Raw genomic sequence first — 27,861 nt, 5'->3', positions numbered from 1 at the left:
ACTGTCCAGACCTCGGTTCCCTAACATGGAAAAAGGGGAACATAAGGTTCAGCGTGCAGATCCGTTGAAAGAATCACTAACTTCACGCCTTGGCACATAGTGGCCTAAATGGTGGCTGTCAATATCATTGCTGGAGGGTGCATTTGGTGCAATTTTCTTTTAACATTAGCACTAAAAGTGGACAAAATTGAGGCAAACAAGTAAAATAATAATTATATACATCATCAGGGGATGTGTAATCTTTTGAAAGCATTTGAACGTATTTGCTAAGAGCTCCCAAAATAGGATCCATGCCATTTGAACCATGGCATCTTTTCCTGTGAGTTTGTGTTAAGAAAATAATTTTAAAATGCAGTATGCTTCAGGGTGCCTGAGTGACTCAGTCGGTTGAGTGTCCGACTCTTGGTTTCAGCTCGGATCATGATCTCACGGTCCATGGGATCGAGTCCGCTGACAGCTTGGCATTCTCTCTCTCTCCCATTCTCTCTCTGCTCCTCCTCTGCTCTCCCTCTGTCCTCTCTGTCTCTCAAATATTAAATAGACTAAAAAAATGCAATATGTATCATGACTTTAATTTATGACGGCTAACCCGGTGCATGGTTAGATGAATAAATCAGTGCATCAGAATATAGTCTAGACACGAGACCCACACTTCTGCAGTCACCTGGTATGTGCCCAAAAGTGACACTGCTATGCAGGAGAAAAAGATAACCTTTTCGATTGCTGGCACTGGGCCAACTGGATATCCATAGGGAAAAAATGATTCTCTAGCCTGATGTCACTCACACTACACACAAAAATCAATTACGGATGGAGTACAAGATAACAAATGCAAATAATAAAATAATAAATCTTACCAAAGATACTACAGAAAAACGTATTCATGACTGTGGAGGAGGCTTAGATTGTTAATACATACGATATGCTAATCATAAAGGGAAAAAATGATAAATCGGCACTACATTAAAATGAAGAGCTTTGTATATCAAGACACCATTAACAGATTGCAAGGGAAACCCACCTATGGAATGACAGAACATTTACAGAACACACATCAAAAAAAAAAAAAAAAAAGACTTGTATCCACAATACGTAAAGAACTTCTCCAAATCGTCAAGAAAGCAGACAGGCAACCCAAAGGGCGAATGGGCAAGAGACCTGAACAGGCACTTTACAAGGTTACTCCCAACGACAAGTAAACATATGACAAGACGCACAAGAGACAACAGGGAAATGTGCGTGAAAATCACAATAAGGTATCACCCAAATCGTGATTCGTGATCTCAAACCTCAAATTCATGAGGACAAAAATCCCAAGGGTTGGAAAGGATATGGAACAAGTGAGGGCCTTGTAAATACCGCTGGTGGGAGCGTAACTACTTTGGAAAGTGGCTGGACGTACCGTATACCCTGTAATCCAGCCACTCCACGGCAAGGCTGCGCACCCCGTAGGATTGAACTTGTACGTTCATCGGTAGACATGTACAAAAGTGTCCACAGCAGCTGCGTTTGCAACTGCCCCGCGTGGAAACTACCCAACTGTGCGTCATTTTCCAGAGGAACGGATACATAAATTGCAGTATATGTGTGCACACGCAATGCTAGGAGGCTATGCGATGAACCACTAGGCCCACATGAACGTCTCAAACACAACATGGAGAAAAAGAAGCAGACACAGCAGGTAGAGGTAATCTTCTTTAAAAGTTAGGCAAGTGGGGCGCCTGGGTGACTCAGTCAGTTAAGTGTCTGACTCTTGATCTCAGCTCAGGTCACGATCTCACAGTATGTGAGTTCGAGCCCCTCGTTGGGCTCTGCACTGACAGTGAGGAGCCTGCTTGGGATTCTCTCTCTCCCCCTCTCTCTCAGCCCCTCCCTTGCTCATGCTGTCTCTCAAAAATAAATAAATGAACTTAAAAGAAAAGAAATTCAGGAAAGTAACTACGCTTGAGTAAAGAAAAGAGACCTGAGAGACCCTCTCTGTGCTGGTACTACTGTGTTTCTTCTGAGTATTGATTACACATGGTGTGTTCACTTTGGGAAAATTCACTGATCTCTATCCTCATGATTTGAGTGCATTTCTGGGTGTGTGTTGTGCCTCAATAAAAAGTTTAGCCCCCCAACTGCAGTATGTGTGAAAACATATGTGCACATATCCCCACCCAATTTCATTAATACCAGACTTGGGAAATAGTCCTCATGTCCTGTGATGGTTAATTTTATATGTCAATTTGGCTGGTTACGGGGCACCCAGATATTATTATTTTTAATATTTATTTATTTTGAACGAGAGAGAGAGAGAGAAAGAGGGAGGGAGGTAGAGAGATAGAGAGCAGGGCGGGGCTGGGGGCAGGGGGAAGAAAGAAAGAAAGAAAGAAAGAAAGAAAGAAAGAAAGAAAGAAAGAAAGAATGAATCCCAAGCAAGCTCTACACTCAGCACAGAGCCAGACACAGGGTTCGATCCCATGAACTGTGAGATCGTGACCTGAGCCGAAATCAAGAGTCAGATACCCAGCAAACTGAGCCACCCAAGCACCCCTGGTTCAACATGATTTCTGGGTGTGTCTATGAGGATGTTTCTGCCTTAGATTAGCATTTGATTTGGTAAATGAGTGGACATCATTCCAATCCATTGAGGGACTGAGCAGAATAACAAGGCAAATGAAGAGAGAATTCTCTCTCTCCGCCTGACGTTTGGAGCTGGGACACAATCTTCTGCCCTCAGACTGGGACTTCCATCATTAGCACCCTAGAAGGTTCTCTGGCCCTCAGACTCAGACTGGAGCCACACCACCAGCTTTCCCAAGTCACCAGCTTGCAGACCGCAGGACCGCTGAGCCTCCATAATCACATGAGCAAATTCCGTACAAAAAAATCTCTGTCCATATCCATATTGTCTTTATCAACTATTGGCTCTGTTTCTCTGGAGATTCCTGACTACTACATTCCCACATTAAATTTTCATGAGATCTAGAACAGCAACCCTGCCCTAAAATTTCTCACAGCCATTCTAGCTGCTACCCCACATAAGACTTCGTTTTGGGCACCCTCTGCCCTACCCTGTTTTACATTTGCAACTTGTCTATTGTCTCATCAAACAAGAAATCTACTAAACCCTATCTGCACTGCTGCTCTGTGGTAGATTGCCATCTGAACTGATGTCAGATGTCTCGGTCCCTCGTTCAGTTGAATCACAAACAGGTGTTGCTACCAGGGAAGCTGGGTGGCTCAGTCGGTTAAGCATCTGACTCCTGATTTTAGCTGTGGTCATGAGCTCACTGTTCGTAAGTTCAAGTCCCTTGTCAGGCTCTGCACTGACAACACAGAGCCTGCTTGGGATTTGGTCTCCCTCTCTCTCTCTCTGCCCTTCCCTTGTACTCTCTCCCTCTCTCAAAAATAGATAAAGAAACATTAAAAAAATGCAAATAGTTATTGATACCAATGTAACTTGCAAGTTGCTGATGGTCATTATTCTTCCATGGGAATCCAAAGAGACCAACACAACTCATCGATATTTCCAGTTGTGACTGGTGAGGCAGAAGACAGGATGGATTGGGTAATGTTGTAGAAACAGCCTGAAAACTCTCAGTGGCTAACTGACGAAGGTTATTCCTTGTCCATACTGCCCATTGTAGGCTCTGCTCGTTTGCATTCCTCAGGGATTCCATGCGTTCCCTGCTTCCATCATCACAGATGAGGAAAAAAGGGACGAGGTGCTGGCTTTTAAAGCTTCCATCCAGAACACTTACATTTCATTGGCAAAGGCGAGTCACGCGGGTCTGCTCAAGGACGTTCTGTCCTTCACAGGAGGGGCGCTGAATAAGCATGGTGGAAACTGTGACAAGGGGGCAGATGGAGGGTATAGGGGAACGTAAGAGACTGACAACAATCACATCTATTTTTCACCAGGGATAGTTTGAGAGGGGAGTACCTAAGTAACGAGGGAGAGGATGCACACCCAGTCAGCCAGGTCAGCGGAGTCAACCCTGGTCCTCAACGGGTGACTGTCCTCACCCTGGATAATAGCCCAGCCAGATAACAGTATTTGAATGAACTCTGCAAGTTCCAAGGGGCTTCTGGGGTGATCAACCATAACTTAGTTCCATTTTCTTCTGTTTGTCCAATGGAGTTCCTCAAAGAACACCTAGAGAAGAAATGACCTAATCACAATGGTGGGAAATGATCTCTTGGTGGAGATGTGAGGGGTTTTGTGTATATCTCAGCTTAAAGATAAGAACAGTCAACGGCCATTAAGTAGGCGACTTGGTGATCTGTAAATAGTTTTCCTCGTTCTTCCGGGAGACAGAAAGAAATTATTTCTTTAATGGCAGAGCCACCTTAGGTTAAACCTTAGAAAAGGCTGACTTTGCATTTCGTTGTGTAAGGAGGTTGTGAGGTGTTAAGGTCCCGATAAATGTAGTATCCTTGAGTCGATTGCGGGATTCTCCCCACCCCACCGCCAGCCAAATTGGGGAACGTGTAGGAGGCTTTGCTCATTAGGTAACAGTCAACCTCTTCCTTACACGGGCACTCCCCCGAGCGCCTGCGCGGCCTCTGCAGACCCATAAAGTTTAAAAGAAAACAAAAAAAAATGAATTTTATCCTGCAGATGGTGTCTCAATATAAGCTGTTAATTTTATCGGGTGAATTATTTTACCATAAACGTAAGTGTTTGCATTTTCTAGAAACCCTCATTTTGCCTGGGGATCTGATCGAGCTGCTGCTCAACGCTCACCCTGCTCAGCTTGCGAAGGGAGAGAAATGACTGTAAACAGCTCTGCGTCTCCTCAAACGGGGGCCCTTTCAGACTGTGAGGCCGAGCCTCTAATGAAAGGGGGGGTGCGGGCCCCAAATTCCAGGCGCAGAGTCGTTTCTGATAAGATTAAAAGGATGTTTTCTCTACCAGGTACCATGTGCCCTGAACGTACTGTTTCCTAAACAAAGCGATTACGTGCCAAACGGTGCGATTTATCTCGTGGGAGCCCGGATACTCGCCTCGTAGTTCCTGTTGTAATGATCAGCTCTGGATTTTTCTCGGTAGTCTTTGCCTCTTTGTTTTCATCCTCATTTCAATATTCTTGTATCAGAAAGACTCAGAGGCTATGGCCCTGCTCAGGAATTAGCTTCCATTGTGAGTTCCTTGTCATTTTTTTTTTTTTTTTAATCAAATCATACTATAATACAGACCTGTTAGCAAACTGTTTCAAATTCGGTGAAATTTTTGTTTCATTCCTCCCATTGATTTAAAACCAAGATATTATTCTCGGAGCCTGGAGCCTGTTTCCGATTCTGTGTCTCCCTCTCTCTCTGACCCTCCCCCGTTCATGCTCTGTCTCTCTCTGTCCCAAAAATAAATAAATGTTGAAAAAAAAAATAAATAAAACCAAGATATTATTATATTGGTGCCTAATTATTGCTACAACAGGTTTCAGAATAAAATTGACCAAGTAAAATTTTTTACGGTACTAAAATAAAGATAGTGCAGAATTGACCATTTTGACCCTTTTTAAATACACAGTTCAGTGGCATAAAAGAAATTCATCACAGTCTGCCAACTGTCACCTCTGTTTAGTTCCAGAATTTTACTAACTAAACTTGGACGTGTCTAACGGTTCCAAGAAATCTCATTTCCCAGGGAAAATGAATGTCTGAGGCCAAATCTTATCAAACGGTATTCTGTTGTTGTTGTCGTCGTTGTTGTTGTTGTTGTTGTTTGTTTGTTTTATGAGATTAACTTCTGGAGCATAAGGATAGGAAATCAGAGGGATTTTTCCTTTGGAAATCCCACGCACCACCCGAGTTCTACCACGTGCTCCACTGAGGTGGTCTCTGGGATGACACCATCCCATTCGCCATGGAACTGCTACCTTGGCCCCGGGGGGAGAGCCCAGAGCACTCTGTCCCATGCACAGAGTTAGAGCTAAAGAAACGACCTGCATTAATGGACTGTTCTGTGGCTCCCTTTCCGGCTGCACCGCTGGCCACCCCATTCGTCACGAGGACGTGGAGTCATGGGGTGGCATCTCCCACAGCATGGAGAAGCTTGAGATTTTTGATAAGAGCAGTTGCGAGAGTAAGAACTGAGTTTCACTCCTTTATTTAACCTGAAGGTTGTCCTAATTCCCCGCCAAAGAGTGCCACGAATTCTGCCTTCTGACACTCAACTGGGCTAAGACATCTGGATTTGCTTTCAGAGGGAAAAGGAGCAAGACAATGAAACAAGCATCTTCCCAAATGTAACCTTTAGGTTCCTGAAATGATTTGGTCCTATTCCCCATCCCCCGCTCCCTGCAAACCCCTAATCAGATCACAGACCCACCCGGCTGCTTTCGAATATAAATGAAAACTTTTCATCTATACCAAAAAGTTAGACTTCTCTAATGTTCCAGACTACAACTTTAAACCCTCAATCTTCACAATGGACGTGAAAGCCAAAGAAACCTATGGTTAAATAATCTTTCTTTTTTTTTGAGTTTCTTTTTTTTTTAAGTTTATTTATTTGAGAGAGAGAGAGTGGGCGAGGGGCAGAGAGACAAGGAGAAAGAGAAACCCAAGCAGACTCTGTTCTGTTAGCACGGAACCTGACTTGGGGCTCGAGCTCATGAACCTTGAGATCATGACCTGAACCCAAATCAAAAGCCAGACTCTTAACTGACTGAGCCACCCAGGCGCCCCTCTGGAGTTTATATTTTTAAAAAGTATTATTGGGGCACACCTGGTTAGGAGTCCTGCTTTGGATTTTAGCTCAGGTCATGATCTCAAGTTTCATGAGACTGACTCCTGCATTGGGCTCTGCACTGACAGAGTTGAGTCTGCTTGTGATTCTCTCTCTCCCTCTCTTTGCCCCTCACCCCCCGTGCTCTCTGTTTCTCTTTCTGAAAAATAAGTAAATAAACTTATTTATATATACATATATATATATATATACATATATATACCAAAAAAATATATATATGTGTATATAGACTCCAGAATTTTCTGGTAAAATGAACCCGTGTTTCCCCGTGATCAAAGCAGCATCTCCAGCCTCTCACTGCACAAGACCATGAGCCTCACTGATTTCCCCCAGCACCTTGAGAACCACTGGGCAAAGAATAGTCTTCCCACGAATATCTGCAGGGTGCATAACTCTCTATGAAAGTCAGTGTGGCAGGGACACCTGGGTGGCTTAGTCGGTTGAGTGTCTGACTTCGGCTCGGGTCATGATCTCACAGCTCATGAGTTCGAGCCCCACATCGGGCTTTGTGCTGACAGCTGGAGCCCCCTTTGGATTCTGTGTCTCCCTCTCTCTGCCCCTAACCCACTTGCATTCTGTCTCTGTCTCTCTCAAAAATAAACATTAAAAAAAAAAGTTAAAAAAAAAAGTCAGTGTGGCAGTTGTTCATGACAACAACGTACTCCAAGGACGGTGGTCGGGAGCAGGGGCACCTCAAGTACAGCTCCCACTAGCCTCTATGTCTGGTCTTATGCTCACTCTCCTCTACTCATGACTCTCTGCCCTCTCGCAGCGGCCGGCTTCTCTATATCGAGTCTCTTCTCCTCCCTCCCATCATTCTTCTGTACCTGTCTCCAGACTGAACGTGTCCTTCCAGAACTCATGTGTTGAAACCTCACCCCAGTACGATGATGGTTGGAGGTGGGGTCTTCCTGGACGTGATTTAGGTCAGGAGGGTAGAGCCCTCGTGAAAGGGGTTAGGTCCTTATAAGAGAGACCTCAGAGAGCTCCCTTGTCCCATCTGCTATGCGAGGACACAGCAAGAAGGCAACCATCTGTGAATCAGGAATTGGGCCTTTACCAGACACCGAATCTGCCAACACCTTGACCTTGGACTTCCAGCCTCCAGACCTGTGAGACGTATCGGTCTGTTGTTAGAGCCGCCCAGGGCATGGAGTTTTGTTACGGCAGCCTGAACGGACTGAGACGTGCTTTTTTCTGTTCTCCCTCTTTTTACCCCCTCACTCATCCCCTTTGAGCTTTCTCTTCCTCTTCCTCTCATTTTCGATTTGCCTCTTCTCCCCTGCCCACCTTCTCCCTTCTTGGCCAAATCCATGGAACCAAGCTTTATTTTAAAGTGGTCTTCTGATTTATTAAGTACCAGTCTCTCAGTTCTTAATTTTTCTCACGGAGCATTGGAATCTTACGGGCATTTGCACCGCAACAAAGGACAGATTAATTTTTTTTTAGTTGTGTGTGGCAAAAAAAAAAAAAAAAGAATAAACGTTCTCTGTGATGACAGGTGGCTCTTGAGAAGGTGAGGAGTGCCTGGCAGACTCCCCCGGACGCCCCGCTGCTTCTGCACGCCGGAATAGCCTGGCAGTTTCTCTCTCTCACCTGAGCAGTAGCATCCAGAAAGCTGGCCAGTTCCCAAGTGATGGAAGCGAGTTACCCTACTGCCCACAGCTCCTACTTGATGAAGAAAAACAAAGGATCTGCCGGTGGTGTCTGACTTTATGTAGGGAATTAGGTAAGTGCCTTGCGAGGAATGGATCCTGTTATCCACTGCCTGCCTTTCCAACTCCAGTTTTCTGTCCAGTTATTGTTGGGGCAACACGCATTAACTAGAGGGTATCAGTGTGTTCAGCAGAGTGCGATTCCTGAATTACTAGGCGAGGAGAAATCCCAAATTTATTTCTCAAATGAACAAAAATGAGTGTGATCTGTATTTCTGGTGTTTTCGATGGGACAGTCAATACTTACCTTTCTCCTTAATTTGAGTAACTGACAAAAGCTCATCAACAATGTCAGCATGGCTCTGTCATGACTGTCCTGTTGTGAGTTCATTGAAAGGAAAATTGTGTAATGATGGAAAAGAACGGGAAAAGAATAACAGTCCGTCGTTCCTACTTTCGAACCCTCGAGTCTTCAGCTTCTCCAGAGAAGTTAATTGAAGCAGATTCTTAGACAGAATATGAGGAAAATCATTTTGTGCTACCACCGTAGACCTCCGTGCTGTTTCTTTTTAAAATTTGTAGAAGCGTAAGTTGTTAGCTTGTTTTCTTGGTCAACAGATTAATCTGCCTCCCCTGTGGGTCTCTGCTGTTTTTCCATTCACTCAGCTCATACGTTCCTTGGCACAGTGCTTTCCCCCTTCTGGATGATCAAGAAATATGATTTGATGATAAGCCTGCCTGTGATTTCCAGATGCCTTTGTTTCCCTCCTGTTGATTCCTCAGTCTTGCCAGGGAAGGTAAGCTACCGTGTCATTAGGCAAAGACTCTTCTTCAGTAAGTGTAGGTGGGTGAGTGAAGGTTGAATACCAAGAGAACAAAGGGGAAAGGAAATAGAGTACTTTGCCACTTGTACAACCTTTACTAACAATTTTCTTTTGAAGCCATACATTTATTACTTTCAAATAAAAAGCTTTGTTGAATAAAAATCTTTTTAAAATTGCCCTTAAGTGCGCCATTTTGTTCAAGACGAACCCATTAAACGTTTTCTGTAGTATAATGAAACCCCATACGCAGCGACTGGAAACATTTGTCCAAATGCTAAAGATTAGCCGTCAGCTTAGCATGGACGAGCAAGCCAAAGAGTGGATGTATATTTACTAGGCTCTAAAGAGCTTATTTTTGTTTTGTTTTGATGCTGGGGAAAGGCAGGTGGCTCCAACCCAGGACAGTCCCTTTGTCTCCTCTGTATAAGCCTATTCAGCCTGGCTTTGTTCACATCCACAACAGCGATCCTGGCCGGACCAGCGACTGTGGGGATTCCTAGAACCAGACGACAACCTGCAGAGGAGAGTGGAAGAGCAGGGAAAGGTCAAGGACGGCATGAGTGGGGCACCCCGACAGCCACGGACCCGGCTAATGGGCCGTCATGTAAGGAAAGCTGGTCATGCGGCCTCCCAGCTCCAGCCACGAGAATCAGGCTGTAGTTTTCAATTATATGGCTCAGGAGTTAGATGTTTATCTGCATTGTCGTCTGTGGGGTGCTGTAGCTTGTGACTTATTAAGGCAACAAAAGGATTGGCTGATGATGACTGAACCTTCGTGTAGAATGAAAACTACCTACAGCTTACTAAGCGATCGACCCAAGTCTAACCATATTTCCAACAGGCTGAGTAACGTGGAAGGACAGGATAACCTGATGGAGGACATTAATTCTTCTTCTCCAGTTATGAGAGGAAAAGAAGCTTATTTCCTTTTATCAAATGGCAAAGGGACTCCTGGAGGAAAAGAGCTGGATTCGTGCAGAAGTAGAGGGGTAAGGAAGGGGGAGCATGAGGAGAGGGGACCTACCCACAGAGCACGGGCGTCTCTGGGGCTGGGCAGGGGAGGTAGGAGCGAGTTCTGCTGGGAGACCTGGACCCCAGGGAGCACCCCATCTGGGGGTCACCTACTAAGGGAGTCTGTGGTGGCTTGAGGACTTACCCCTAAGACCTGTGCCCTTTGAGGCTGCATAAAAGGTCCCAGCCACCAAATTCGTCGCAGGGAGTGGACGTTGCGAGGGGCAGTTTGCCCGCCTCTGGGTGGCTTATGGGGGCTGGCAGGCCATATGCGGCCCCAGCCTGTTTTTGTAAACTGAGTTTTGTTGGCACGTAGCCCGTCCTCTTGTTTGCACATTACCTACGACAGATTTCACGCTGCAAGAGCGGAGAACAGACAGAGATGGCGAGGTCTAGAATATTTACTATCTGGCTCTTTACTGAAAAAAACAAAAAACAAAAAAAGAATGTGCTGACCCCGGAATTGTTAGCATGGACGACGGGTTTAGACAGTGAGAGCACAGCCGTTCGCATCCCAGACTGAAGCTGGGGGATCCTGGGTAAATTCTCAGGATCACTTAGTCCAGAACAAGGGAGGGATCAGCGATGACAACAGTACACTGTTCTTCATCATCCCCCTTCTTGCCAGTTAGTTCTAATTTAAATATGAGATGAGATTTTATATTTCTAATACGATACACACTTCAGAAATTAAATAATGTGATGTTTCTTGGGCTAATGTTCCGGACACACATTCATATCTGCTACATGCTGCATTCGTGCAGCATGGAGGCCATCGCAAATGACCCCAGACTTGGTGATTTCCAACAGTAGAAATCGATGATCTCGCAGTTTGGAGGTCAGAGGCGCCAAACCCGTCTCGGCAGGCCCCAGTCGACGTGCTGGGAGGGCCTCGTTTCTTTTTTTTTTTTTTTTTTTTTTTTTTTTTTTTTTTTTTAATTTTTTTTTTTAACGTTTTTTATTTATTTTTGAGACAGAGAGAGACAGAGCATGAACGGGGGAGGGGCAGAGAGAGAGGGAGACACAGAATCGGAAGCAGGCTCCAGGCTCTGAGCCATCAGCCCAGAGCCCGACGCGGGGCTCGAACTCACGGACCGTGAGATCGTGACCTGAGCCGAAGTCGGACTCTTAACCGACTGAGCCACCCAGGCGGGGCCTCGTTTCTTTAGAGGCAGAATCTGTTCTTTGCCTTCTAAAGGCCACCCACATTTCTTAGCTTGGGGCTTCTTCTTCGGCCTTCGCAGTCAGCGGGACCGCGTCTTCTCTCCTCTCTGGGTTCTGCTTCTATCGTCACAGCATCTTTGCCTCTGACCACCACCACCACCCCCGGCTTCCCTCGGAAGGATCCTGTGATTATGTCGAAGCCACTCAGATATTCCAGGATAACCTCCCCATTTCAAATTTTTTAAACTTAGTCACATCTGCAAAGTCCCTTTCACCAGGCAGAGGAGCACAAAGAACAGAGATTGGGAGTGGGCATCTCTGGGGCTCATATTCAGCCCAACGCCCACCACGCAGAACCCCAAGCATTTGACCGACCTTCCCCTCAGTAAGGAATTGCGGAAAAGCCACGGAAGCTACAGGAAATGGGGCCGTGCTGGTCCCATCCCGTCTCTTCTTTTTCCTGAACTCATGTTCAGGAATGGGGTGAGTCGGGATGGCACAGGCAGTCACTGGTTGGTGGCCTGAACCACCTGCCGAGCGACAGCAGCTCTGTCCTGCAGGAGAGTGAGGTCTCGGACAGCCTTGTTGTACAACTTTGAAGGGCCTGTCTGTCCTCTTTCTCCATGACTCCCTTTGTGCTCCTGGGTGGGGGGGGCTTCCTTTTCCGTGTCCTGCTCCTCCCTGGTCACATCTTTGGTGGCCCTGGAGAAGGATGCCTCTTTCTAGGGAAGCAGGTATAGTTTTAGAAGTGAAATTCTCGTGGTTGCAGGTTTAGAGACCAAGAAGTTGCTCTGGTGGGTTGGGGGGGTGGGGAGGTCAAATACTCAGTGGATGTTAATGACCAGACTCCAAATAGCTTTAGAACGTTTCCTTTGAAAAAAAAAAAAAAAAAGTGTCTGGCCTGTTATGATCTAAATTGTGTTCCCTCCTCTCATGTGTTAAAATCCTAACTCCCAGGACCTCAGAGTGTGACCGCATTTGGAGCTGGGGCCTTTGAAGAGATGATTAAAGTCAAATGAAGCCGTATGGGTGGGCCCTCATTCAACATGACTGTTGTTCCCGCAAGAAGGGGAGATTAGGACACAGACAGGTACAGAGGGAAGACGGAGCAGAGGCACAGGAGGGAGGCGGCCATCCGCAAGCCAAGAAGGCCTCGGGAAACCGATCCTGCCGACACCTTGGTCTTGGATTCCCAGCCTGTAGGACTGGAGGGAAAGAAGTTTCTGTTGTTTGAGTCATGGGTCTGTGGTACTTTGCTGTGGCTGCTGTAGGAGCCAATGCGGGCTCCAGGCGGCAGGAGCCGTGGGAAGTGAGGGGGCATCGGTGGATCATTAGCAACCAAAGCTCACACGGCCCCGGGGCGCTGGCCCAGGAAAGGCATCTGGACCACCAGAGCAGCACCGACCACAGAAGACAAGTTCCAGTCCTAGAAGCGGGGTGCAGGTGCCGCACGGTCACAAAGAGGGAGAGGATGCCACTGCCCTGAGCTGGGAAACAGAACAGGTACACTACCAGGAGCTTTGAAAGTTGGAGCCTGAAGCCTCTGTGTAGGCAGAGTATCTCTGCCTTAAAAATAGCACCCAACGGGGGCCCCTCCGTGGCTAGTCAGTTAGGCATCCAACTCTTGATTTTGGCTCAGGTCACGATCTCACGGTTCGTGGGATCGAGCCCCGCATTGGGATCCACACTGAGAAGGTGGAACCTGCTTGGGATTCTCTCTCTCTCTCTCTCTCTCTCTGTCCCTTCCCCACTTCCATGGACTCTCCCTGTCTCATTCTCAAAATAAATAAACATTAAAAACAACCACAGCACCCAACAATAAGACTGAGCAACACCTATGTCTGCTTGGCTTTGTCATGATGGACAACGAATTTCCCTCTGGGGTTTCATCTTTCCTCCACCCAGTGCGTGTCCTGGAAAAGTCGTGCAATTCTGACAAGATGGAGAAAATAGGTCGTGTTTCCTTCCCCCTCTACCTCTAAGAACAGAGGCTGTCTAGTTACAAACGATCATATTTCCTTTGTGCCTTAATCCTCTCACATCCTGGTTGCAGTCCCTGTCCTGCTATTACTCCGTCCCAGATCCATGTTTGTCCGCGGTGCTCTATTTTCCACCTGGTGCTCCTGTCCCTGGCAGGGCTAACAGAGAGCACCGTCCTCTTCTTTAAAGGTCTATCTCGTGGAAATATTTCTCTTCAATTGCTCTAGTACAAACCACGTCATCCAGCCCTACTCATGATTTCCCCGACCGCAGATTCTTTGTGGCAAACTTTTATTTTTTTTCATTTCTCCTGTGATGTTCCACCCGGCTTCAAGCATGGAATGGATAATGGAAACAATGTTCACCTTTATTTTCCTCGCGGGACAGAACCGTAGTGGCTTGTAGCAATTGGCATCAAAAGGTGAAGGTACAATCAGACATTTGATTTAATCGTCGAAGAGGTGGCTGAAACAAGATGCAAGGCCAACTTTTGAACTAATATTGACACAGTGGTATAATCCAACAGTGATTCAGGGTACAGTTTTAAGCAGCCAGACAAGGAAATACTAACATTTGGGTTTTTGGTTTGTTTGTTTCGATCAAAGCTGGGAAAGTTTGGAGTGTTTTCTTAGCCAAGAGTCTTGGTGTGGTCAATGTATCACATTGATTGATTTGCGAATGTTGAACCAGCCTTGCAGTCGCTCCTCATCAGGGAAATACAAATCAAAACCACACTCAGATATCACCTCACGCCAGTCAGAGTGGCTAAAATGAACAAATCAGGAGACTATAGATGCTGGTGAGGATGTGGAGAAACGGGAACCCTCTTGCACTGTTGGTGGGAATGCAAATTGGTGCAGCCGCTCTGGAAAGCAGTGTGGAGGTTCCTCAAAAAATTAAAAATAGATCTACCCTATGACCCAGCAATAGCACTGCTAGGAATTTACCCAAGGGATACAGGAGTGCTGATGCATAGGGGCACTTGTACCCCAGTGTTTATAGCAGCACTTTCAATAATAGCCAAATTATGGAAAGAGCCTAAATGTCCATCAACTGAGGAATGGATAAAGAAATTGTGGTTTATGTACACAATGGAATACTACGTGGCAATGAGAAAGAATGAAATATGGCCCTTTGTAGCAACATGGATGGAACTGGAGAGTGTGATGCTAAGTGAAATAAGTCATACAGAGAAAGACAGAAACCATATGTTTTCACTCTTATGTGGATCCTGAGAAACTTAACAGAAGACCATGGGGGAGAAGAAGGAAAAAGAAAGAAGGAAAGAAAGAAAGAAAGAAAGAAAGAAAGAAAGAAAGAAAGGTTAGAGAGGGAGGGAGCCAAAACACAAGAGACTCTTAAAAACTGAGAACAAACTGAGGGTTGATGAGGGGTGGGAGGGAGGGGAGGGTGGGGGATGGGCACTGAGGAGGGCACCTGTTGGGATGAGCACTGGGTGTTGTATGGAAACCAACTTGACAATAAATTTCATATTAAAAAAAAAAAAAAGAAAGAGGTCTGCAAGCCCATGAGCGATTTCTCTGTAGGAACACTGTATGACATTGACATTGCACTTCCTTCTAGCAACAGCTGTGCTTTTGGATATTGAAGGTGTATAAACTGCCTGGACTTCGTGTATAGGCTTCAACTGGTTAAGAAAAAAGGAAGAAGAAGAAGAAGAAGAAGAAGAAGAAGAAGAAGAAGAAGGAGGAGGAGGAGGAGGAAGAGGAATGCATTCTGGACATTTCTTTGTTACTGATCTGAGGACTAGACATCTGCAAATAGCTTCTCTGGAAAATGTAGAGCAAAGAGCAGAGCCCGCTTAAGAACTATTAGGAGCAATTGGAAGAGTGTAGGTGGATAATGTGCCCCTGAGTAGGCAGATGAAGAGTTTTGAATCACTGATGATGCTGTTCAAAGATGCCCAGAGACACCTAGGACAGATCTGCTCGGCTGGTTGTCCTAAGCTGGTTCATTAGTAGCGTGAGGACATTGGGGACCGGGAACTGAATGAAGAGGCAGGTATGGAGAAAAGGGCCAGTGTAGTCACAGGACCAATAACGAAATCAGCTTCCTTTCATGTTTGGGTGACAGTAGTTCAACAGGAGCTGGATTCCATGGGAAAGGAGCTTGCAGAGAACTACAGAGGAAGCAAGGCTATTCAATACCGCACTCCGGCTGGTGGTCTTACAAACTAATGCCATGCATCATCCCTGCAATCCCTACTTACTGAAGGTCTCTGAGGTACAATCTCTGGGTTGATGCTGCCAGTGAATTAGACAGCGTCTCTCCTTCGTCCAGGCTGCGGTGACAAACTATGGCAGACTGCGTGGCTTATCAATAATAGAAATGTGTATTTCACAGTTCTGGAGGCTGGGAAGTCCAAGATCAAGGTGCCAGGTGCGAGTATAGTCAAGTTCTAGTTTGAGTCCTTTTCCCGGTTCGCAGCTCGCAACTTCTCGCTGTGTCCCCACGTGATGGAAGGAGCGAGGGATCTCTGTGGAGCCTCTTCGATAAGGGCACTAATCCCATACATGAGGGCTCCACCTTCACGATCGCCCTTAACTGCATCCCAAAGCCCCACCTCCAAATACTATCACGTTGGGGCGTTAGGATGTCAGCATATGAATTCGGGGTGGACACATGCATTCAGACCAGTAGTACCTTTCCTTGTGGAGCTAACATTCTGGGAGGAGAGCAGGTGACCCTGCTGTAAAGCAGGTGGGGGGCTGGAGGACTGGTAGGGGGCAGAAGGAGGTAGAGTTTTCCATGAGTCCCACTTCCCCAAGGCAGAACAGAGAGGACCTGGGGTCCCAGGTCTCGGCAGCGGAATCTCAAATGCTTCCAGGCTCCATCAAGCTGGTCCTCACACACAGGCTCTGCTTTGCAGGGGAGCAGCCTAAGGAAGGAGGCTCCGATGGCATCCACTTCAGTAGTAGCATCTGGCTCCTGGGACAAGAGTGTTTGCCTGGCTGGTTCCTGGAACAGAAGTGACATGGGACCCGGGGCAGCAGCAGGGGCGGTTGAGCCTTGTGGCAGTGCAAACTGTAATGTGCCCGACTCAGTGGCGGCAAAGGTCCTGCTGCAGACCTGTTCCTGTGCGTGGTTTAGGGCACAGACCCTGGAGGCAGCGAGCTGATTTCTGCAGATGTCTCAAGGATACTGCGTGTTCCTCGGTCTACTCTTTTCTGCTAGATCCACCGTAATTAACTACTGTTCCTGGCAACAAATAACCTGGTCTGATCCTGGCTAACTATCCTTATTAAAACATGTCCCCAGAGTCTATATACACACAAGCAATGATACATTTTTATGTTTAAGAATGGGACTCTGGTATATACACACCGGGTAGCTTAGACCCACTCTTTCCCGTTAACCACTCTGCAAGAGTCCGTGGAATTGTATGTTTCACCATAATTTGCTAACCAAACCCCCTACTGATTTACATTTAAGAGATTTTCCTCTTTTGATTCTTGTATGCAAGGTAGCAGTGAAAACCCTGACACATTTATCTTTACCAGTTCACGCTGTGATTTTTGTATAGATTCCTAGCAATAAAATTTCTGGATTATCACATATACATATCAACCATGTTAATATGTGAAACAAAATGATATTCTATTTTATTTATTTTTTACAGTTTTACTTGAGTGAGAGAGAGGGCACATGAGCAGGACGGAGGGGCAGAGGGAGACAGACTCTTATAGTGCAGAGCTGGACGCAGGGCTCGATCATATGACCCTGGGATCATGACCGGAGCTGAACTCAAGAGTTGGATACTCAACCAACTGAGGTACCCAGGCGCCCCTATGGAGGTATATTTTAAAAGGTTATACTAACTCTACATATGCGTGAAGATGCCAATTTTTCCCATTGTCTCTAGCACTTAATGTGAATAGTCTTTTTAGATGTTGCCATTTTGAAAGGCAAACCGCGCCTCATTTTAATTTATATTTTAAAGATTATTGGTGAGATTGAATATGTTTTCTCATGTTTACTGGTCATTTGTATTTTTCATCTGTGTTTTGCATGTTCAGAGCCTCTGTCTATTTTCTACTTTTTTATTTAAAAAATTGTTTTAATGTTGATTCATTTTTGAGAGACAGAGAGACACAGAGCGTGAGTGGGGGAGGGTCAGAGAGAGTGGGAGACACAGAATCCGAATTCTCAGGCTCCAGGCTCTGAGCTGTCAGCACAGACCCCTATGCGGGGCTCAAACCCATGAACTATAAGACCATGACCTGAGCCGAAGCCGGGTGCTTAACCGACTGAGCCACCCACGTGCCCCATACTTTTTTATTATTCAGTAAAAATCACCTATATTCTATATTGCATATACGTATATAACATGTATGTTATACAGTATGCAATTTGTATGCATTTCTCTTGTAAATAAAATTACCTTTTACTACACCCACTATACAAAAATTTTATTCTACATTGGATGAAATGATTCAATGTTAGGGAATTTAACAGTGTATTGAATTATATTAATAAATAATTTGAGTAAAGAATCATCTGATCCTGAAAAAAAATTTTTTGATCTAATTGAGAAGAAAATGTTGTGATTAAGGCATCAAAACACGATTTCTGATTAAATACTTCTGATAAAAATAAAAACTCCCTAAAATGACTTTTAAATGATAACCAGAGATCACCGTAAAACATGGTATGAAATTGTAAAATCCGAAAGGCATACCTATGGCAGCTGGAAACAAGACAAGCCACGGGGTACCTTCTGCTGAAATTCAGTCTGGTTTGGGAGGATTCAGCTAATGCGAGAAGACAGAAGCAAGTGAATGGTGTAAATTTTGGAAAAGAGGTGAAAGCACTTCCACTTTTGGCTGAGAATATGATTTTATACCTAGAAAACTCAGGAGGCTTAACTAAAAAGAAAATCTCTTCAAACTCATTTTTTAAAAAAACCCAAGCACATGAAGATGTCACTGGGTAAGATAAATATTTGAAAGCCTCAACAGCTTTCCTCACCACTAGTACAACATTTAGAAATTGAAATGGTAAAAGATTCCATTCATGACAGCTACTAAAACTACAGAATGACTAAAAATAAATTTATCAAGGAAGTCATAGGGCTAGAACACATCTTTCAATATTAATATTTTACAGAAGACGTAAAGGAAGGCTTTAGTAAATGAAGACGTGTCACATCCCTGAATGGGAAGACTGAACATTGTAAATGCTTCTCAAACAAGTGCATATATTTCGTGCAACGCTAGTCAGACTTCCAATGGTTGCATATGAACATTGTTTTGGAATTGGACAAATTAATTGTACATTTTATATGGAAGGATAAGCTTGATAATTTCTGAGAATGTTTTGGAAAAGACTATTAAAAGGAGTTTATCTTCTAGATACTTAAATGTGTGTTAAAGCTACTCTAATCAGAACAACATGGCATGGGAATAGACAAATTGGGCAAAACAGAACCTGGGATCCAGAAACCAAACGGAAAATACTTGGGTTTTGATATATGATAGATGATACTTGGACAAAGGGCTGACAATTTAAACAAGAAAAAAGGTATATATGTGCATTTATGCAAAAGTTTTCAATGATTTCAGGATGGATTAAAGATCTAGATGAAAGATAAAATCCATTTAATGACATAATAAAATACAGGAATTACGCTTTTGTGTGTTCTTTTTAAGTTTATTTATTTATTTTGAGGTGAGGGTGCAGAGAAAGAGGAAGGGAGAGAATCCCAAGCAGTGTCCACATTCATTGCAGAGCCCAATGTGGGGTTTGATCTCACGACCATGGGATCATGACCTGAGCCAAAATCAAGAATCAGAAGCTTAACCGACTGACCCACTCAGGCACCCCTGCCTTTGTTTTTTAACCATTGAGTGGGGAAGGTGCTTCTAAGCAAGGTTGATAATTCAGATGCCACACAAAAACAAAACAAAACCAACCCCACGTTCTCTTCCATATTAATCCCATCACTTTACAGATTTGGATATAAAGCCTGTATGTGAGAGTAAGTAATTCATCCAATTTCACTCAACTCAGTAGAGGTAGAGAATAAAGGCCTTCATAGGCGATCAGAATGTTTAACTGGTGTAAAATATATCTTTTTCTTTTTTCTGGTGGTTGCTAAACTTTAATGAACATAAAAGTTACCCGAAGTACGTAACAAAACAGTTGCTTGGGCCCCCCAGTTTCCGTTTTAAAATAGGTTCGGTTAGGGCCCGAGAGGGTGCATCTCTAAGAAACTCACAGGTGATGCTCATGCTGCTGGCTGCAATTTTGTGGGAATAAAATCCTTCACGATAAAACTTCTCTATGTGAACAATAAGGGCACCAATATATATTAGCTTGGATGCCTCACTAAGCACCCATTTTACTCCAACTTATTTTAGGGATGTATATGTGATAGGGCAGTGAAAACTTAGGCCTAGAGATGAGTAGGTAAGTACTAAGAATCAGAAACAGAGCTATGAGGTCAGGCCAAGGCTATGGAAAAGCAGCATAATTAAGATATTTCATGTATGAAAAGAAAGCTAAATGACATCAACGACAATTCTCTTTGCCAGAAATTCTCTTCTCCATAAAATCAATGAGAAAAGTGGCAAAAATGGTCAGAATTGACTTTTCCAGAACCCTGGAAATTAACCAAAGGTGTGGAGGCACCTGAGGAGCTTATCCGAAAATAAGTGGCTACGTCCCAGGTCAGGGAGCTTGGTGGCATTAGCTTGCCTTACTCCCTCCTCTGTTCTCCAGATCTACAACAACCATGTAAAGTGAAAGCCTGTGTTCCCAGGGCAACCAGCAGCCACTGGAGGTAACAAACCAGAGCTGAGGCTTTTGCAAACCCCAGTTCCAAAGAATTGTCACTATTTGACCACTCCCATGGTTCCATGAAAGATCTTACTTGCAAGGCTATCTGTATTTGACCTTAGAGCTTGCCCTGTGCAAAAAGCCTTCTCCCCAAGGGGTATTTGTTGAAGACCATGATAGGGACATGTTTAACTTTTAATTGCCTGAGGTGGTGGATGCAGTGAGGACACACTATAGACTAAGCAAACCTAAGAGGGAAAGGTGGGAAAAAGAGTTCACAGGGTCTTGGAAAAGCTCTGAGGTGTTCCTGGGAGTTTAGACGGCCATGCGTCTGTTAGAGCTGTGTACATGCCCTGGGTTGTGGCAAGCTTGGATAAAAACTGGAGTGGGTCCTAAGTTCTCGCCTTTGGCTCACCTTGAAGCTTTGCACAGGCAGAAAGGGAAGGTAAAGGTAGTATTGTCAACTGCCTGAGTGTTGAAGGGTTGCCCCCAAACACATACAGAGCCCTCGTCAAATGCTGGGGGACTTCCTGGCTCCAGGAATTTGAGGAAATCTCTGTCCAATCATTAGCTGACCACTAAGCTGAGTAGAGACTTCAGAAAAAGAACACAATTTGGGGGGCTGGGGGTGGTAGAATGAGTACAGAAAAGTCACTAAACAAACAAACAAACAAACAGTAACTACAACAAACAACAATAACAATAACAACAAGCCAGGATGAAGGCAGAAAAAGACCCTATTTTCAGAGTTGCTACATTATATTATTTTCAATGCCCGATTTTCAACAAAAAAAGATTGCGGGACCTGCAAAGAAACAAAAAAGCTCGGTCCATACACAGGGCAGGGGGAGGAGGAAGTAATCAATAGCTACCGTGTCTGAGGATGATCAGACATTGGACTTCATCGTCAAAGACTTTACACATACTGTTTAAATACATCCAAAGAGCCAAAGAAGGCCACGTGTAAAGAACTAAAAGAAAGTAGGATGCCTCACCACATAGAGAATATCAATAAAGAAGTAGAAATAATTTTAAAAATCAAATAGAGATTTTGCAGTTCAACAGTCAAATAATTAGAATGAGAAATTCACTAGATGGCTCAACAGCAGATCTGAGCAGACAGAAGAAAGAAGAAATGAACTTGATGCTAACCAATTGAGATTATCCAGTCTGAGAAACAGAGAGGGGGGGAAATAAAGAAAAATGAACAGAGTCTCAGAAACCTGTGGAAGCTGGTCACGATTCTCCACACATGAATAAAGGGAATCTCAAAAGGAGTGGAAAGGGAGGAAGAGACAGAAGGGATGTTTGATGAAGTAATAATGGCTGAAAACTCCCAAATTTTGATGAAAACCATTGGTCTCCACATCCAAGCAGCTCCATGAATTCCAAGTAGGATACACTCAAGAGATCTATGCATACACATCATCTTCAAACTGTCAAAAGTACAGACCAAGACAGAATTTTGAAAGCAGCCAGAGAGAAGTGACTGATTTTGTACAAGCGATCCTAATTTATATTGACAGCCGATTTCTGGCCAGAAAACATGAATGGCAGATATTGGTGGTATGACATATTCAAAGCCCTGAGAGACATATACTGTCAACAATGAATTCTATATCTGGTAGGGGTCAGTTGGTTGAGCGTCCAACTCTGGATTTCAGCCCAGGCTGTGATTTCAGGGTTCGCGAGCTCAAGCCCCGAGTCATCAGCTCGGTGCTGACGGTGTAGAGCTTGCTTGGGATTCTCTGTATCCTGTCTCCTCTCTCTGCCCCTCCCCTGCTCGCACACTCTCTCTCTCTCTCAAAAATAAATTAAAGAAGCATTTTTTAACAAAAGAATTCTACATCTGGGAAAACTATCAGAAACACAGGAGAAAATAATATATTCTCATATTTTATTTTATTTTATGTTTAATGTTTTCATTTATTTATTCATTTTGGTGGGGAGAGAAAGAGAGAGAGGACAAGTGGGGGAGGATCAGGGAAACAAGGGGACAGAAGATCCGAGGTGGGCTCTGTGTTGACAGGGTGACAGCAGTGAGCCCGATCAGGGGCTCAAACTCACCAACGGTGAGATCATGACCTGAGCTGAAGTCAGACACTCAACCAACTGAACCAGTGAGGCACTCCTATTCTCATATTTAAAAATCAGAGACAATTCGTCTCTAACAGACCTACCCACAAGAAATACTAAATAGAGTCTTTAAGGCTGAAATTAAGGGCCACTAGGCAGCACTGTGAATCTACACAAAGAAATAAAGAGCACCGATAAAAGTAACAGCATAGGTAAATAAACGACAGTGTAAAGGTATGTTTACTTTATGACTTTTTCTCCTATCTAATTTAAGTGACACTAGCATAAAGAAATAATTATAAATGTGTGTTGATGGACACACAGTATATAGTCATACCTGTTTTATTGCACTTGGATGATATGATGGTGGGTTTTTTTTTAATGTTTATTTATTTTTGAGGGAGAGAGAGAGACAGAGACAAGTGCAAGTGAGAGAGGGAGATACGGAACCCGAAGCAGGCTCCAGGCTCTGAGCTGTCAGCACAGATCCTGATGTGGGGCTCGAACTCATGCGCCGTGAGATCATGACTTGAGCCAAAGTCAGACATTTCACGGACTGAGCCACCCAGGCGCCCCATGCATTTTTTATAAATTGAAAGTTTGTGGCAACCCCGAGTTGAGAAATTTCATCATACGTTTTTTTCCCGTAGCATTTGCTCATTTCAGGTCTCTGTCACATTTGGTAGTCCTCACAGTATTTCAAATTTTCTTCTTCTTCTTATTTTTGTTAGGTGACCTGTGACCAATGATTACAACTCACGGAAAGCTCAGGTAATGGTTAGTATTTTTTAGCAATAAGTATTTTTTCAAAATTTTAATGTCTATTTTTGAGAGACAGAGAGAGGGAGAAAGAGAGAGGCATGAGCGGGAAGGGGCAGAGAGAAGGAGACACAGAATCCGAAGCAGGCTCCAGGCTCCGAGCTGTCAGCCCAGAGCCCGACGCGGGGCTCGAACTCACAGACCGCGAGATCATGACCTGAGCTGAAGTTGGACACTTAAGCGACTGGGGCACCACCCAGGCGCCCCAATAAAGTATTTTTTAAATTAAGGTCTGTACATTTTTAAGGACACAATGCCATTGCACACTTAATAGACTATAGTATAGGGTAATCATGACTTTTATACACACTGGGAAACCAAAAAATTCATGTGACTCATTTTATTGCAATTTTTGTTTTGCCCTTTTTTGTGGCAGTCTGGAACCAAACCCACGGTATCTCTGAGGTCTGTCTGTACACAGATGTAATTTGTGATAATCACACCACAGAGGACGGGGAGGGAAAGGCACTGTAGGAGAACAAGATCTTTGCGTGCTACGGAAAGTAAATCGGTATTAATCTGAGCTAGCTTCTTATGTGTTAAGAGGTAAATTGTATTTCCAGAACAACCAATGAATGAAAATAACTAAGGCATATATAGGTGAATGAATGGAAAGAGAATCCTAATGGTACCCTTAAGTATGTATATTTAACGTCCAAGAAGGCAGTACTAGGGGAACAGACGAACAAAAAAAAAGGCATCAAATGTATAAAGGACAAACAGGAAGATGGCAGATGCAAAAACAAAGTGAGCCTTCTTGCCATGGTACAAGCAGTGAGAAGGGTTGATGCTGACCATGGACGGCCAGTCCCAGGACACCTGCTGTGGTGAGGAGGGATGGGGGAAGGACACACGTGGGACACACCCAGAAGCACGACCACGGCGGTAAAGCCCTGTACCAACAAGCAGTCCAATTTGTTCCTTGTGCGGGGTCCTGAGCTGTCCCTACCTGCTCCAAGCTTGGCTCCCACTCAGAGGTGGGCTGGCCGTATGGAGAATAAAGCTTACACTGGCTGCGTCCTGCTCCCGGGATGCAGGGAGGATTCACATGCGTGACCCACATGCATGAAGCAGCGCTCCAGCCTGGGGGGGTCATGTGTACACCCCGCTGGTGGGGGGATGTAGGAAAGGCCTGGGGGTGGGCTGGACAGCTGGACATGCCCGCCAGGCAGTGGCTGTGTGAGGCCACATCCAGAGAGTTTGGGGGACGAAGGCTCCCAGGGCTTGGCTTGATCCTGCGCCCTCGCCGGTCCCCGGAAAGACCCAGGGTCTCTGACCGCTTCCCTGGTCTCTGCACACCTCCCTAGTCCCACTGGGAGGACCCACGGAGCAGGACACTGTGCGGAAAGCCAGGGGCTTTACCCCTTATCAGAGGTGGTGGAGAGAAGCGTTTCTCAACCGTCAATAATAAAAAAACAAATTTCTGTCGACCTTGCTAGAGGAAAGATAGAATTAGTTTTCTATTCTCTCTGCAGAAAATGATATGACCGAATTATTTTCACAGGAGCAGGGCAGTAACAGAGACGAAAAACCCGCAGAAATGAGCCCTGCAGAGGTGCCTCAGGCAGCCAATTACTGCGACTACGACTAATAACAATTCCATGTTATTTTTCTGGATTTTACGGTGTCTGCAACATTTGCCAGTTTTTTAGGCTGTACCTCTGTGCGGTTCTTTCTCTCATGTCATAAATGCTGGAGAAGCCGCCACCCCAGCTCAGCTGGTCTCTGCTGTGCCCAGTGCTTGCAGAGGCCATCGGGGTAGCTGCGGGACCGAGCAGGGCCCCCACCTCAGCAGAATCTTCCAGTCCATTGTCATGAAGTTGGTCAGGGAAGCCTCTCACAATTTTTAAAACTCGTCCCCTGTGGGCCTTGCCTCCTCTGTCACCAACAGAATTTGTGTCGCCCTCTTTTGATTTAATCAGTCTTGTCAGTAGACTTGTTTATTTTAGGATATTTTCTAAAATAAATATATGTGTGTGTGTGTGTGTGTGTGTGTATGTGTGTATGTATACACATACATTTATATATATTTATATATGTTTAATATATATATTATTTATATGTGTTTAATATATATTTACATATTAAATATATATATGTATTAAGCATATATAAATATACAATATATATTTACATATATAAATATACAATATATATTAATATATATATTTCTGTATGTTTAATATATATATTATTTATGTGTTTACTATATATTTATATAGTAAATATATATATTAAGCATATATAAATATACAATATATACTTACATATATAAATATACAATATATATTAATATATATTATTTATATATGTTTAATATAAATATATATATATTTAATATATATATTTAATATAAATATAATATATATTAATTTATATATTTAATTTATATATTTATTATTTATATTTATTAATTTATATATTTAATATAAATATAATATATATTAATATATATTATTTATATATGTTTAATATAAATATATATTAAATATATATAATATAAATATATATTAAACATATATAAACATATTATTTATATATGTTTAATATATTTATAAATATATATATTAAACATATATAAATAAACAAACAATATATATTGTTCCTGTTGATTTTGTTTTTTATCTTCTAGTTTCTTCATTTCTGCCACCGTTCCCTCTCTTTTCTTTCTCCCAATACATAGGAACCAGATATCCTTTCAGGAACCATGGAGGCAGCAAAGAACAAGCCGAAGTCTCCCCCTCATGGAGCTTTTGTTCTGTTGGGAAAAGGTAATAAACACATGAATGAATGAATGTATAAGTTATGGTATACGGTATACAGTGACTGAGGTGCTGGGGGGAAATAAAGCCGAATTATAGGACACAGAAGGATGGGGGAAGTTCCTGTTCTATGTGGGATGATCAGAAGAGCCTTCTTCACAGAGGTGACATTTGAGCAGAGACCTGAATAAGCAAGGGAGAGAGCCAGACTGCATTTTCTGGGCCAAGAGAAGCACGTGCAAAGACCCTGGGGTGGCCATAACCTTGGCATGTTAACTAGAGACAGCATGGAGGCCAGTGCCCTCAGTGTAGACCGAGCAAAGAAAAGAGAGAGAGGGAAAGAATTCAGAGAGAGTTCAGAGAAGGCTTACATTCCACGGGACCTTATAAGCTACAGAGAAAGTACGGATTTTATTCTGAATATGAAAGCAAGACAATGGAGGGATTTGCACAGGAGAGTGAGAAACCAGAGGTACATATTTTAAAACAGCCGTGGGTGCACGATAGGCCTCTTTGCTTTCAAGTCTCCTTCAGGGAACTTGTTTTTGGGGTGCAACCAGAAGCCTGAAGGACCTGGATCCCACGGGGAACAGCTGGGCAGGAGTGAACGTGGCATGTGTGTGGGATGAAAACGAGAGAGAGAGAGAGAGAGAGAGAGAGAGAGTCCCATGGGAGCCAGGGGAATTCAGACCAAGGCCCAGCTTTGAACAAGGTAAGGCAGAAAGTCAGAAAGAGACCCATGAATAAATAAATCATCGCACATATATTGCCTTACTATCAACGTTTTGGATTTAATGTCTTACGAACACGTAGGTCAACGTAAATGCTTTTAATACGAGGAGTATCGCATTTAGGGTTTTCCACATGTTTGCTTCCACAAAAAACATCCCTGTTGCGTGGTTGGCGTGTATCACGACAGCCCCCGCCACCCCTGAGACGGCTGGTCACCCAGCACCGAATGTCCACGAGATGAGGCTCATCGGGGACACCGATCTCATTATCTGCTGCCACTGAGTTCTCAGCGCTGGGACCTTTAGGTCGGAGCCTCCGCGCTGACAATCTCTAGGCACATCGCCAGCCGCTGCCCGAAACGCTGTCACAGCCCCACTGCGTGCGGGACTCACGGCCACCCGCCTTGCTCACCACCGCGGGCCGCCACACCCTTCCATTTTGATTCACCTTCCATTTGATTCACTGCTGTCCCCGTTTGCCTTTCGGTGATGACTTTTTCCTGGACTTTCTGGCTTTTTAATTCTTCTTTCGAGTCACCTACTTCACGCCTTTCGCCTCCTGCGCTGAGCGCACCTGTCTTTTTCTCGTCGCTTTCCAAGGTTCTGACTCTGCTGATCTTCATTCCGCTGTTACGTATATCGGGATCGTTTCCCAATAGTCTGATGATTATCATGGAGGCGTTTTCTGCAGAGAGAGTGTAAATTTTCATGTCATCGGGTCTGTGGATTTTTTTCCTTCTGTTTACTTTCACGTTCTGCTCAGAGAGACCTCCCCTCCACCCCAAATTCCACCAACATGCAGTTTATCCTTCTCTTGGTGAAAGACTTATATTTACATCTTAACCCAGCTGGCTGTCTTAGTCCCAGTCGTGTTCTGGGGCGGAGAAACAAAATTTAAGACATCGTCACGCTACACGCGGGCTCTCCTGGTCACACTGACGACGTTCCTCAGCACACTCGCCCTCCTCGTGGGGTCCGAGTCCCCAGAGCAGTCACCCGGCGGCTCTGTTCGCAGGGCCAGCTCCACGGCGCCCATCAGATAAGGCTCTGTCCCTAAGCGCCTTTTCTGTGCGCCCTCCTCAGGCGGTGGGGCTGTCCCCAGGCCTGGAGTGGCCACAGATGGCCTCTCAGGGAGGGGACGGACGACAGCCCCGCCTGCCTGGCTTGACCTCTCCCTCCACGTGTCTAAAGAAATGATGGATGGCCGGGCTGCAGACACCCTTAACTCTTGGCAGGAGCCTGCCGGCACCCTTGGTGAACCTAGATGCAGACGCGCAGACTCTGGAAGACGAGCTGAGAGTCTTCCCG

Source organism: Lynx canadensis, chromosome A1, assembly GCF_007474595.2.
Source record: "Lynx canadensis isolate LIC74 chromosome A1, mLynCan4.pri.v2, whole genome shotgun sequence".
Classification (NCBI taxonomy): domain Eukaryota; kingdom Metazoa; phylum Chordata; class Mammalia; order Carnivora; family Felidae; genus Lynx; species Lynx canadensis.
The sequence above is the reverse complement of the archived record's forward strand: the minus strand, read 5'-3'. Positions refer to the sequence as shown.